Genomic DNA, 11469 nt, shown 5'->3' on the forward strand with positions numbered 1-11469 from the left:
ACCAGTAAATTTCCCCACCTTGGCCCAAGTTAATTCAGTTGGGTTTTAGTCATTTGCGACTGTAAAAGACAACTCATACCAAAACCCCTGCAAAAGGCTTGTAGACACTCTGCTCTAACAAGCTGGTGGAATTTCTACATCCCTGCTGTTTTCATTATTAAAGTTTCTCAAACTTACATTTCATGTTAAACCAGTGCAAACTGATTGCCTGAAAGGCTTTGCAAGGGGCCTGTCCCCTTAGTTCATCCTACTTGGCTGCCCACACCCAGGAGCCTCCTGTGTACACGGAATCCTCTCCCAGTCCCTACCCAGGGACTTAACTGGCCAAGTTCTTCTTCCAACACAAAACTCTTCCCAGCCATGGCTTGGCAAGTCAACGGAGGGGACTGCAGTAAGTGCTGCAATGGGCCAGCAGGCTCCCCCTTTGGGCCTGAAGGACTCCTTTCTCCCCAGCCCTGGGAGTGCCATTGGCTGATGGCCACCCATGGGTCACCCCATCAGAAGCCACCCTCTGCTGGAGAAAGCAGCCTCACCCACAGTTAGAGGCCCTGCAGGTAGGAGTGTGAGCGCCCTGCTCCCTCAGGCACGGGGTTCCCATGAGGTTGGCTACAACCTTCCTCAGGCTACATCACAGGCTAACTCCCTCTGGCCAATCCTGCTTCCTCCCCTTCATTTCCACAGGCGTCAACCCTGGGAATAAACCCGAATAAATGTTGTGCATGTTAATAAAACACTTGGATAAAAGATTTAGGCTCTGATTCCAACAGTCCTGAACTCAAATGTTGTCAGCAGCTCCCTTTTGCCCCTAGAACTCAGCAGTGATCCAAAGGGGCTAACCGTGGGGGGTTCAGGTCATCCTGGGCATGGTCCTGCCAGAGTCCATCAGCCAGGAGAGCACCTGGAGAGAAGAGCAAAGTGACATTGAGCTGCAGGTAGAGGGACAGGAGGAGAGCAGGAGGCATTTGGATTCCTGGACAGGCCCCTCTAGTGAGTCTGAGACAGCTGGAAGGGCTACTGCAAGCAGATGGGAGCTCTGCAAAGCATGTCCTCCTGGTGGCAGTGTGGCACAGGTGAGAAAGATGGGCCCTGCTCACACTGCACAAAGGAGAGCCCACCTCTGCCTTGGCAGCTAGAGACGGGCAGCTTGCCAGCTATGGGCCTCAGCATCAGGGGCCACGGCATCAGGGGCCACTTTCAGGTTGGTCCAGCAGCGGGACCAGTGTCAGCATGTCCTCCAACAACTCTCGAGGCTGGACATGAAAGAACAAGTGAGTGGAACTGGAAGCCCCCAGGGGTGCTCCTAAGAAGACCACCCCTCCTCCCCCCGCCCCCAGCAGGGGCAGGGGATTTGTGGGGCCCAGAGGAGGAGAGGTACTGTTTCTCCCAGATGCAAATCCTCCCACAGGCTGGGAGGGTAGGGACACTGAAGACTGAGATGAATTCCTTCTCCTTGGTGGGACACTTAAGGACTCTGGGACCTGGTCACAACCTGCCTTCCCCATTCAGCCCATGACTGCCCCTCATGCATCTGCTACTCCACCAAATTCTCCTCCTTGCTGACTCCAATGTGCTCCCGTTGGCCACACACTTTCGTTTGCTCCCCTCACCCTCCTCTACACCCACCTCAGCTCTTTTTTAGATCTTATCAATCTTCAGCATCTAGCTGGGATTCGTGCTCCTCCATCCAACCTTTGAAATTGCCTCTGAGATTTGCCTGTGTCCTCTGCCTTCACCCTCCACCCACTCCCCTCCTGACTCCTGGTATTCTTGTTGTAACTCAAGACCCCATCTATCCATCCCATTGAGATGCCTCCTTCACCTACCCTGGAGGGGTTTGTGTGGCAAGAAGGGAAGGAAGAGCCCAGGACTGGTGGTTCAGTGTGAGTTCAAGTCCCATCTTTTCCATTTACTGATGACAAACTCCCCGAGCCTCAGTCTCCTCGTGTGACAGAGAAATGTGCAACAACATGCAGGCCCTAGATGCCATGGCAGGTGCCTTCTCCTGCCTCCATTGTTGCTAGGGCTCTAGGGACTTCTCCTCCCTGAAGTGGAAGAGCTGTTTGGAGTCTAGGTTGTCTGCCCTGATTTCTACATGAAAGTTGCACCCTTGGAGTCCCCCACTGGGACTTTTAGTCACCCCCTGAAAGGGAATGAGGAAGAGCCCAGGTAGCCACTGAGAAGAGAGTGTGCTCCCACCACAACAGAGTGGACGCAAGGAACCTTTGGGAATGGTGCCAGGTGCCGGGAGGGGCAGTCTCCATGCTCAGATGTGGCCACTGGGACTGGAGACGTGCCATCATGACTGGCTTTGTGAAGTCACTTGTGGAAAACAAATACTAGGCTACAGAGAGAGGGGGCAGGGAGGCTGCTCAGTGCCCAAGGATAGTAGAGATGAATCTCTAGATCCTTCCCCCAAATAGAGAGGCAGGGGGACTTCTGGCTAAAAGCCCAGAGCCTTCTGTGGCTGCTGGCTGGGCTTGCCCACCATTACTCCACCCTTCCTGGGCCAACCTTCCAGGGGGCGAAAAGTGTGGGGCTCACACCCTTCATGCTATGCTCCAAAGCATCCCAAATCTGCAGCTGCCTCAGCCAAGTGGGTTCTGTCCAAAGTGCCAAGTGCTGGGCGGAGACTGGCTGGCTAAAATGCTGAGTGCATCTCATCCCTCCTTGGCCGTCATCGGAGCTGAACGTAGCATCTGTTAAGCAGTTCACTTGGTCCTTGGTCATTGAAGTCCCAGACAAGGCTGGAGAGGTGTAGGGGATCTGCAGGGGAGGGGAAGTTAAGGCTCTTTTCTGGGCATACTGGGTGTTGCTACCCTCTGGGGCCCTTCCCTGATAGGTGTGCACCATGTCCTTCTGAGCCCAAAGTGGGGAGTGGGCACTGTGAGGCTTCACTGGTGGACTGCCATCCCCTCCAGCTCCTTCTTTTTTCTTGTCTACAAACTAAATACATCTGCCACCTGTCAACCTGGAGGGATGGAGATCAGAGTTTGCACACATGATACATTTCAGCCTGAATAAACAAGTTCCGTTTTTTTTTTTTTTTTTGTCCTCTTTCATTCCCAGAATCCATCCAGCTGTTCACATCCCTGGCTACCTCCTGACCCCAGATGTACTCTGAAATGAGAAAAGTAGCACACATGGGCTGTGTGAGTTCACAGTGGGGAATTCACTTCTTCCCCAAGTGGGGAAGGGAGGAGGAGAGTCTCCCTTCTATGGTCTGGAAGGAAGCACCTGCCCTTGTTCCGGGTTGGAGGGCAGAGCAGATGGCAGCCCCCCGCCCCCGTCCAGCCCAGTGCCCTGACTGTTCTCCCTGGGGATCCTGGGTGTAGGGGCCGGTCCCAGTGAGACTGACTGATGGGCTATACACAGGCAACTCGCCTCCTCCTACCGTGATGAGGCGTCTAGAAAATGCCCTGTCTCCCTGGATCTCAGTGGGCTCCAGCCCCTGCAATTTCTTTCTGTCTCCTCTGCCTTCTCCTCCCCCTGCCCCAACCCCAACAGACGGCCAACCCCTGAGCAGAGACCAGCATATCTTCACCTCTCTGTCCCATCACTTCCTAGGCCTGCAGACAGGCTGGTTCTCACCAAAACCATGATTGTCCCAGTCCCAGAAAATAAGCTCCCATTTAAAAGTCGGTTAAGGGGCCAAGCTGAGAACAGCAAGGGAAGGAAGTGAGCAGGGTGGGCTCAAAACCCATTTTCCTTGACATCGGATCTGACTCGGGGACCGGGTATATACAGACACACCTGCCCCTGTGTTAAGAGCGAGGCGGCAGGCAAAGACTATTGGGAGCGAACTGGTTTTTGAATGTCTTGGTAAGGACAAAGCACTCTGGGTGGACGTACCTCCACCCCAGAATGAGCTGCTTCTTCCAGGCAGCACTCTCGGCCATCTCAGGGTCTGCTTCACTAGCCTTTGGAGGTCATGCAGCCAAGGGTATGACCACCCCCGGGACCTTGCATCCTCACCCACCACCTGAGCATGGTCTTTCAACTCTTTGAGTCCTGGATACCTCCTGGGCAGAATGAGGAGGAAAAACCCTGCCTCAGTGCAGTCCAGAGGGAGAAAGAAATGCATCTGAGGGCTGCTCCATAAACCAACAAGAGCTATAAATTGGAAAGGAGTAAAATAACAATAATAAAAAATGCTTGTGTTCTCACCCCTACCCAGAGCACAGAGTGTCACCCTCAGAGTTTCTGGCTCCGCCAAAAGGGCAAAGCCTTTGTGGCCCCTCTTCCAGCTCCATTAACCAGCTACATGCCTTTAAATTGTTCCGTTCTAAAAGCCTGGCATTTAGGTATGATCTTAGTCATGAGGATTCCAGGTCTTCTAGGGTCTGCACAGTCAAGGCAGCCCCTCTTCAGGAGCCCAGACAGCCATGTCTAGAACCCCCAGGAAGGCACTGGTAAGCATGGAAGAGTGGAAGCCAGTTCCATGGCCCTCCAGGTCGCTTGGCCTATGGTCCTCACCATATGCTCCCAGCCAGCCTGAGCCTCTGAGGCTCCGCAGACCCCATGGCAGGCTGTGGACACAGCCAAAGGGATCCAGGCCTCATTCTGGTCTTTGCAGTCAGATCTTCTATAGGTCTATTAAACTGCCTCCTGTTGACTTTCTAGAGAGCCTAACAGTGATGTTACAGACCCTTACTGCACATCAGCAGATGCACCCTGCAGCAGCCTACAGGAGGGAGCATGCACTTCTGCATCCAAAGAAATCAAAGGTCAAGCACTTCCACACCTAGATCAGGGGCATGAAGGGGAACATGCAGGCCCTCATGAGCCCTTGCCAGAGTCTAGACAGCACTGCCAACTCACATTGTGTTGGGACGGCCCTTCACTCTCTAAGCCTGGGTATCTACACCTGAAGAAAAGGATACGCACACTACTACCCTATAATACTGCTGGGGGACTCAGTGAGCTGGCCGTGAGACCTGTCAAACATAATTGTCTCACATCTGTCTGAAATTCAGCCATACTGTGATTGTCACCACACACACAGGACCTACCAGCTAACTCTGGCCATTGCAAGACGTGTTGTGGTGCTTGGCCCCTCAAAAGGGATACGGTCCTCATAAGTTGAGGCTTTACATTCTCTTCAGACTTCAAGATCTCTGCTAGGTCTAGTGGACTCTGTCTACCGAGGTTGCATGAGACAGTCATCCAGTGAAGACTATCATCACTACATGGTGGTATACCAGAAAGGTTGGATATTCTGGAAGCACTGGGACAAAATACAGCTGACAACTGCACAAACCAGTGGCACTGTTGGGCAAGGTACAAACAGGGGCCATTGGTCTCTGTTGACAATGGCTTGGGTGTGCAGAGACCCTCACTCCATCCGGCCAAGACAGTACAATGTGCTTTTTTTGGCACGCTCCGGGCAAGGGTGCCTGACTCCTCTTGAGTTATGAGCGCTCAGGGTTTGGGCTTCCTGCTCAAAACCTCAATTCTAGTCAACTGGTAGACAAAATTATACCCACACTGACCTGCTGAAGAAGCCGCAGAAGTAAATATTGCCTCGGGTCAGAGCCACTCCTGGAATCTCAGTGCTTTGTTGAAAGCTGTGGAGGCAGGGGCAATACATCACCACAACCCGCCTCTGTTTACAACCGGGTAATGCCTTTTATGACCGCCTCTCTCTATCCCTGAATATTTGTTTTATTGCCCCTGTAGGGAGATTTTTCCATTTGGCAAAAATCTTCAGATGGTTTTACTCATGTTAACAACTGGTCATTAAATACAGAGGAGTAAACAGAGAAATAAAGGTTCGTTTCTTTGCTATTTTTTCTTGCTTTTTCTCTCTCTTTTTTAAAATAACTTATGGAATAAAATTATGAAATGAATAATGGGGCGAGAAGGGGTGTTCGTATGTTGCTCTCAGCTTCTTCCTGGGTGGGCATTCCCCAGGAAACCCTCCCTGCCTTTCAGAAAGGTCATTCCTTCAGTGAGGGAAAAGCAAAGGTTTCAATCCGTTTCAAGGTGAGGGCTTGCTCTGTGATCTCTGGATTTGAGGCCCTTGATGCTTGATTATTCTTCCCCTGTGGCCCAGGAAGCAGGAGGCACATCTGCTTCTGGCAGAAAAGGCATCTCAGGGCTAGAGCACCTGGAGAGGATTGGTGGGGAGTGATTGAAGGGGAGAGCCAGGTGGATGGATGGTGGGTGGGATGTTTGGCTGGTTGGCTAGATGGATGGATGGATGGATTGGTGAGTAGATGGGTGCATAGATGTGTGGGTGGATGTTGGATAGAGGATGGATAGATGGGTAGGTGGTGGAAGGGCAGATGGATGGATGGAATGTGGGATTACAGATGTATGAAGGAAATATAGCACCTCTGGGTGGCACAGCCTAGGGCTCTGAGGCAAAACTTGTGTACCCTACAGGGAAAAAGGAAGCATTAATGAGCAATCAACCTCGCTGCAAACATAGAAACTTCATTCTGGGAATCTAAGAAGAGAAAGATTGCTTAGAAGCTGGAAGCCAGTGAGACTTGATGGATGAAGCCCAAACTCCCAATAGACATCCTGGGTCTGCATTGTTAAAAACAAAAACAAAAACACCTAATTTACAAAAATTTTGTTTGATAAATTATCCCCAAAGAAAACCTTTCAATATCCCCAGTCTGCTTCTGAGAAGTGGGGTGGTCCAATGAGTACCTTTAGAGGTGTCCCAGCTGAGTCCATCCCCGACTTACATCCCCTGAGCAAGGCAGCCAGTGGGGCCTGCCTTTACACTTGGCCTGGAAAGCCTCTCTGGGCAGCCTCCGTGTGCGGTCTTATCCAGCGCATCTGTGCTACAAGACTGTAGACTCCCAGCCACGGGGAGGTAAAGTAGAGAAAAAAAGTACAAGTCCCTCCTTTGAAAAAGGAGGGCCAGTGAGACAGGAATCCTGGCTTCTCTGACCAGGGGACCAGCTGTGCAGGCAGCAGGCCCAGAGCCTCCTCCATGACCCACAGCAGCGCATAACCTCTTCACCTGCAGGTCCCTCCAGAGCAGGATACTGCTCATGTGAGGCTCACTCCTGGCTGAGGGCTCCTCTTCTTCCCCCATCCTCAGCCCCTGCCATCTGAAGCAGAAGGAGGGGTACCAAGAGTGGGCTTCAGGTACCTCTGCCTGGGCCAGAGGAAGAGGAGGGCTGGTGATACTGGGGAGAAAGCTTATCTCTGGTCACCTCAGGCATGACCAGACTGTTGGAAAATCAGAGTTGGAGTCAGGGTAGTATTAAAATGTTCATGGCAGAAAGGAGAGAGAAAGGGGAAAAAAGATCATTCCCATACTGCTTTAATGCACCGTTTCATACCATAATAAAACTCTGTAGTAATAAAACTCAACAAATCCCCTCACCAAGAAAGCGGGGATTCCAGAACTTGCCTTCCCAATACCCTTCACTCCCTCTGCCCACATGTCCTGAAGACCCAGGGAGAAAGCCCCAGAAAGAGGGCTTTCTGGGTTGTGAAGAGTGTAGACTCTGGTGCAGGGTTACCAGGCTCCGCAAATAAAAATCCTGAACATCTAGTTAAACTTAAATTCCAGATGAACAACGAACGATTCTTTTTGGTATAAGCATGTTCTGGGCAATATTTGGAACATATATACAAAAAAGGGGAAAGATTCATTACTTATCTGAAATTTAAATTTAACTGGGTTTTCTGCATTTTGCATGGCAAACCTACTCTTCTGTCCTTCACCAGATACAGTCCTACTCCAGAGCCAGGCTAAGACGATTTAAATCCTGACTCTGAAGAGTGGCCGTGTGATCTTAGCTCCCACAATTGGGGACTGAAACCATCTCAAAGGTAGGTGTGAGGATAAAAGAAGTCAAAGGTGTACAACACTAAGTAACTCATGTGTAAATGTTATTTATCCTTAAAGGGCTCACACTTCCCAACACCTAGGGGTTTACCATAGAAGCTGGTGCACACTCCCAATTCTAGAAACTGATGGAGCTCCAGATGCTGAGACCAATCTACCCACAGGCAAGGGTAACAGGAGAGAGGGGAGGGGTTAGGGACAGCAGAATCAATCTGGACCTGACTCCACTGATTCTGGGGATGGGGTGCAAGCAGAATTGAGTGGGCATGAGAGAGCTAGCATGGCTGCTGAGAGCACAGACCTGACCTGAACCCTCAGAGCCCCTGGGTCTGACTTTCCCTAGAACATTAGTTCTGCTCATCCAATCTTCCTGGAGGATGTTCCAGAAAATACCACCCCTATTTAGGAGTATCCACGAGGGACTCTTTGGACAGAAGATCTGGCTTGCTGGATGTGCACACTTACCTAGGGTAAGCCTTGCCTGCATCTGTGCCCCACAGCAAGCCAGGACCCTGCAATAGAGCCCTGCATTGGTGAGCCCTGATTCAGCCTCCCTAGGGTCCTTCCTTCCAGGAGGAAATCAGGCTCTTGGAACTGACCCCTGAGGCCAATCTGGGATCCAGTTGAGGAAAACATAGCCAGCCTAAGTATAGCCCCAGCCCTGGGTACAGGCTTCCAAGAGGCTCTAGATTTCTGCCATGAAAGTGTCTTACATCCCTATGCACACTCCCATGGTGTTCCAGAATCCAGAGATGGTAGTCCAGAGAGTTGTGCCTTTGCCCCTGGCCAGATTTACCATGTTGGTCAAGGCCTTCCACCACTCTGAGCTTTGGGCTTCTTGTCTTCAAAGCTGAGATATTAGGGCTTATTTTATGAGTTCTGTCTTTGGGAGAACAAAATGTAACAAATTCAGAGAAAGTAAGCTGTAGTCCTATCTTCCTGAGGGCCTTCTCTGAGCCAAGCAGATGCAAACTTAATAAATCCCAACACCAACCTTGAGAGTTAGTATACCTATTCCACAGATGACAGCAACTAGCTCTGAGGATTTGTCTTTTTCCCAGAGCCTCCTAGTGCCCAGGGTAGGATACCTACTTTTGAATCCTAATGTGAGGTGTCAAAAGTTAGGAAAGCAGAGGTATGTAGGTGGGGTACAGCACAGACAGTCGTCTTCTGGTATCCTTCTCAGCAGAGAGTCTGCTTCTTTCTCTCCCTCTGCCCTGTTTGTGCTCTCTCTGTCTGTGTCTCTCTCTCTCTCTCTCTAATAAATAAATAAATAAAATCTATTTTAAAAAAATTAAATTATATTAAATATTTTTTAAAAATGAGATCAATCCTGACTAATATATGAAATGTCTGCTTTAATGTGATAGTTATACTTTTTTTCTTATTATTTTTAAAAACAAATATATAAATCTGTATGTTTTAGAAACAATGCTTTCAGAATACGACCTAAAGTCATCCTGTGGGTTACAAGCTGGATAACAATGATTTGGTGCAAACCTTTAACCTTTACTAAGGTCCTTCCCTGAAAGGCCATCGAACTGTGAAGGAATGAACAACCGAGGCCGAGGGGCAGGGGGCCACAGGCAGGCACCTCAACTGGGCACTCGAGGTCTAGAACTCATAAAGCGAAATCAATTCTTGGAGATGCACCTCCACAGCCAGACCCCTGCCTGCCTCTTACCTTAAACTCCACATGACTGTGGTGTTTCTTTTATATATATATATATATATATATATATACATTTTTTTGAATTTTTATTTATTTATGATAGTCACACAAAGAGAGAGAGAGACAGAGACACAGGCAGAGGGAGAAGCAGGCTCCATGCACTGGGAGCCCGACGTGGGATTCGATCCTGGGCCTCCAGGATCGCACCCTGGGCCAAAGGCAGGCGCCAAACCGCTGTGCCACCCAGGGATCCCGACTGTGGTGTTTCTGAAGAGCAGAGACTCTGCATGATAAGCCAGGAGACACATGGAAGATCTCACACAGAGGGGCACCTTGCTTTGGGTGTTGACGAGGAACTGAGTTTCCCAGCACAGAAAGAAAGGTGGAGCCTTGTCAGTAGAGGTAGTGGCAAAAGCAGAGGACAGGGGAGAAAGGGTGGTGGGGTCTGTTGTCCTGAATTTGGAAGGCCCCCCCATGGCTGAACACAGAGCTCAGGACAAAAGGCACAGTCTAGTCTAACAGCCTCTGGCCCCTAGAGAGTTGGTCAGTACAGTTTTAAATTCAAATAGCTTGGGGAGCCTGGGTGGCTCACTGGTGAGTCTGCCTTTGGCTCAGGTCATGATCCTAGGGTCCTGGGATAGAGTCCAGCATGGGGCTCTCCACAAGGGGCCTGCTTCTCCCTCTACCTATGTCTCTGCCTCTCTCTGCGTGTCTCTCATGAATAAATAAAGTCTTTAAAACAATAAAAATATATTTTTTAAAAATTCAAATAGCTTGCCAACTGAAAACCTGTGGAGATTTTACCTAAAATGCAGATTGCTGGTATCCCTATTCAAAATCCTAATTCCCTCCCCTTCCCTCTTCTCCCTTTACCTGTAGCACCTAAGAACCTTCTATAGATTGTGTTTAATTACTTATGTTTTGTGCCATATCCTCCTCTCCTCCCCCTAGATGTAAACTCTGGGACAGGAGGCTTGGGGTTTTCTTTTTCTTTTTCTTCCTTTACTAAAGTACTTCACTTAGCCAGTGTCTGTCACTTAGTGGGTGCTCAATAAGTATTTTAATAAATTAATAGAGGAAGCAGGGGACTCTGATGTGTCCCACACTAATGTCTATCCTGGGGTGGCAGGATACAGCCAGGCAGGAGGCCTCGGTTCTCATTTGCCCCAGCCCACGCGGGCACCTCCAGGGACTCCCTCAGCTGCGTGAACAGAACCCGATTTGAGGCAAAGCAGCAAGCAAGAGACTGGCGTTTGCTTTAGCGGGATTTGCAGGCAGGTTCCCGCAAGAGTGTAGGTTCCCGGCTCCAAGTCATGCCAACTGCTTCTCGATTCACCGCGGAGCACCGCGGCTTCCCTGGGCTGCGCACGGGTTTCAGCCAGGGCCTGAGCCTGGGCGCACCCAGCCCCCGGGCGCGGCGGGAAAGCGGGGAAGGACGCCCAGGGCGCGGGAGACTCGGCCAGCAGAGGGCGCGCGCGCCCAGCCGGCCCCCGCGTTCCCGGCGGCGGCGGGCTCGGGCCAGTGGCTAGTTTCGGGATCGGCCTCGCTCTCCTGAGAAGAGGGGGGCTGAGGAGCGCCTGAGGACTGTCTCCCCCCCCATGGCTACTCCGTTCAAGGAAGGGACCAAGCCCGTGCGTTTCCCGGCTCCACGCCCAGTGCCCAGAAGTCCGCCTGGCCTGGAGGGAATGAATGAATAAATGTGAGTGCACAGTGCATCTGATTGAGCGTGAAAGCAGTTTTGGAAAAAAGGCACAAAGGACACCCGTCGTCGCGACCTGAGTCCCGGAGTTCCAGCAGCTTCCTGCTGACTGCCCCCTCCTGGGGCCCTGACTGCAGCTGCTGAGCCCAGGCCCCGCGGGCCCCACCCATTCCCCCTGTGCCGGGACTTCCCAGGTACCGGCCTGTCCCCGCCGCGCGCTCCTTGCATGGGGCGGGGGATGGAATCTAGTCCACGGTCCCGCTATGCCATTAAGGGCAGGAGGAG

Source organism: Canis lupus, chromosome 28, assembly GCF_003254725.2.
Source record: "Canis lupus dingo isolate Sandy chromosome 28, ASM325472v2, whole genome shotgun sequence".
Taxonomy (NCBI): Eukaryota; Metazoa; Chordata; class Mammalia; order Carnivora; family Canidae; genus Canis; species Canis lupus.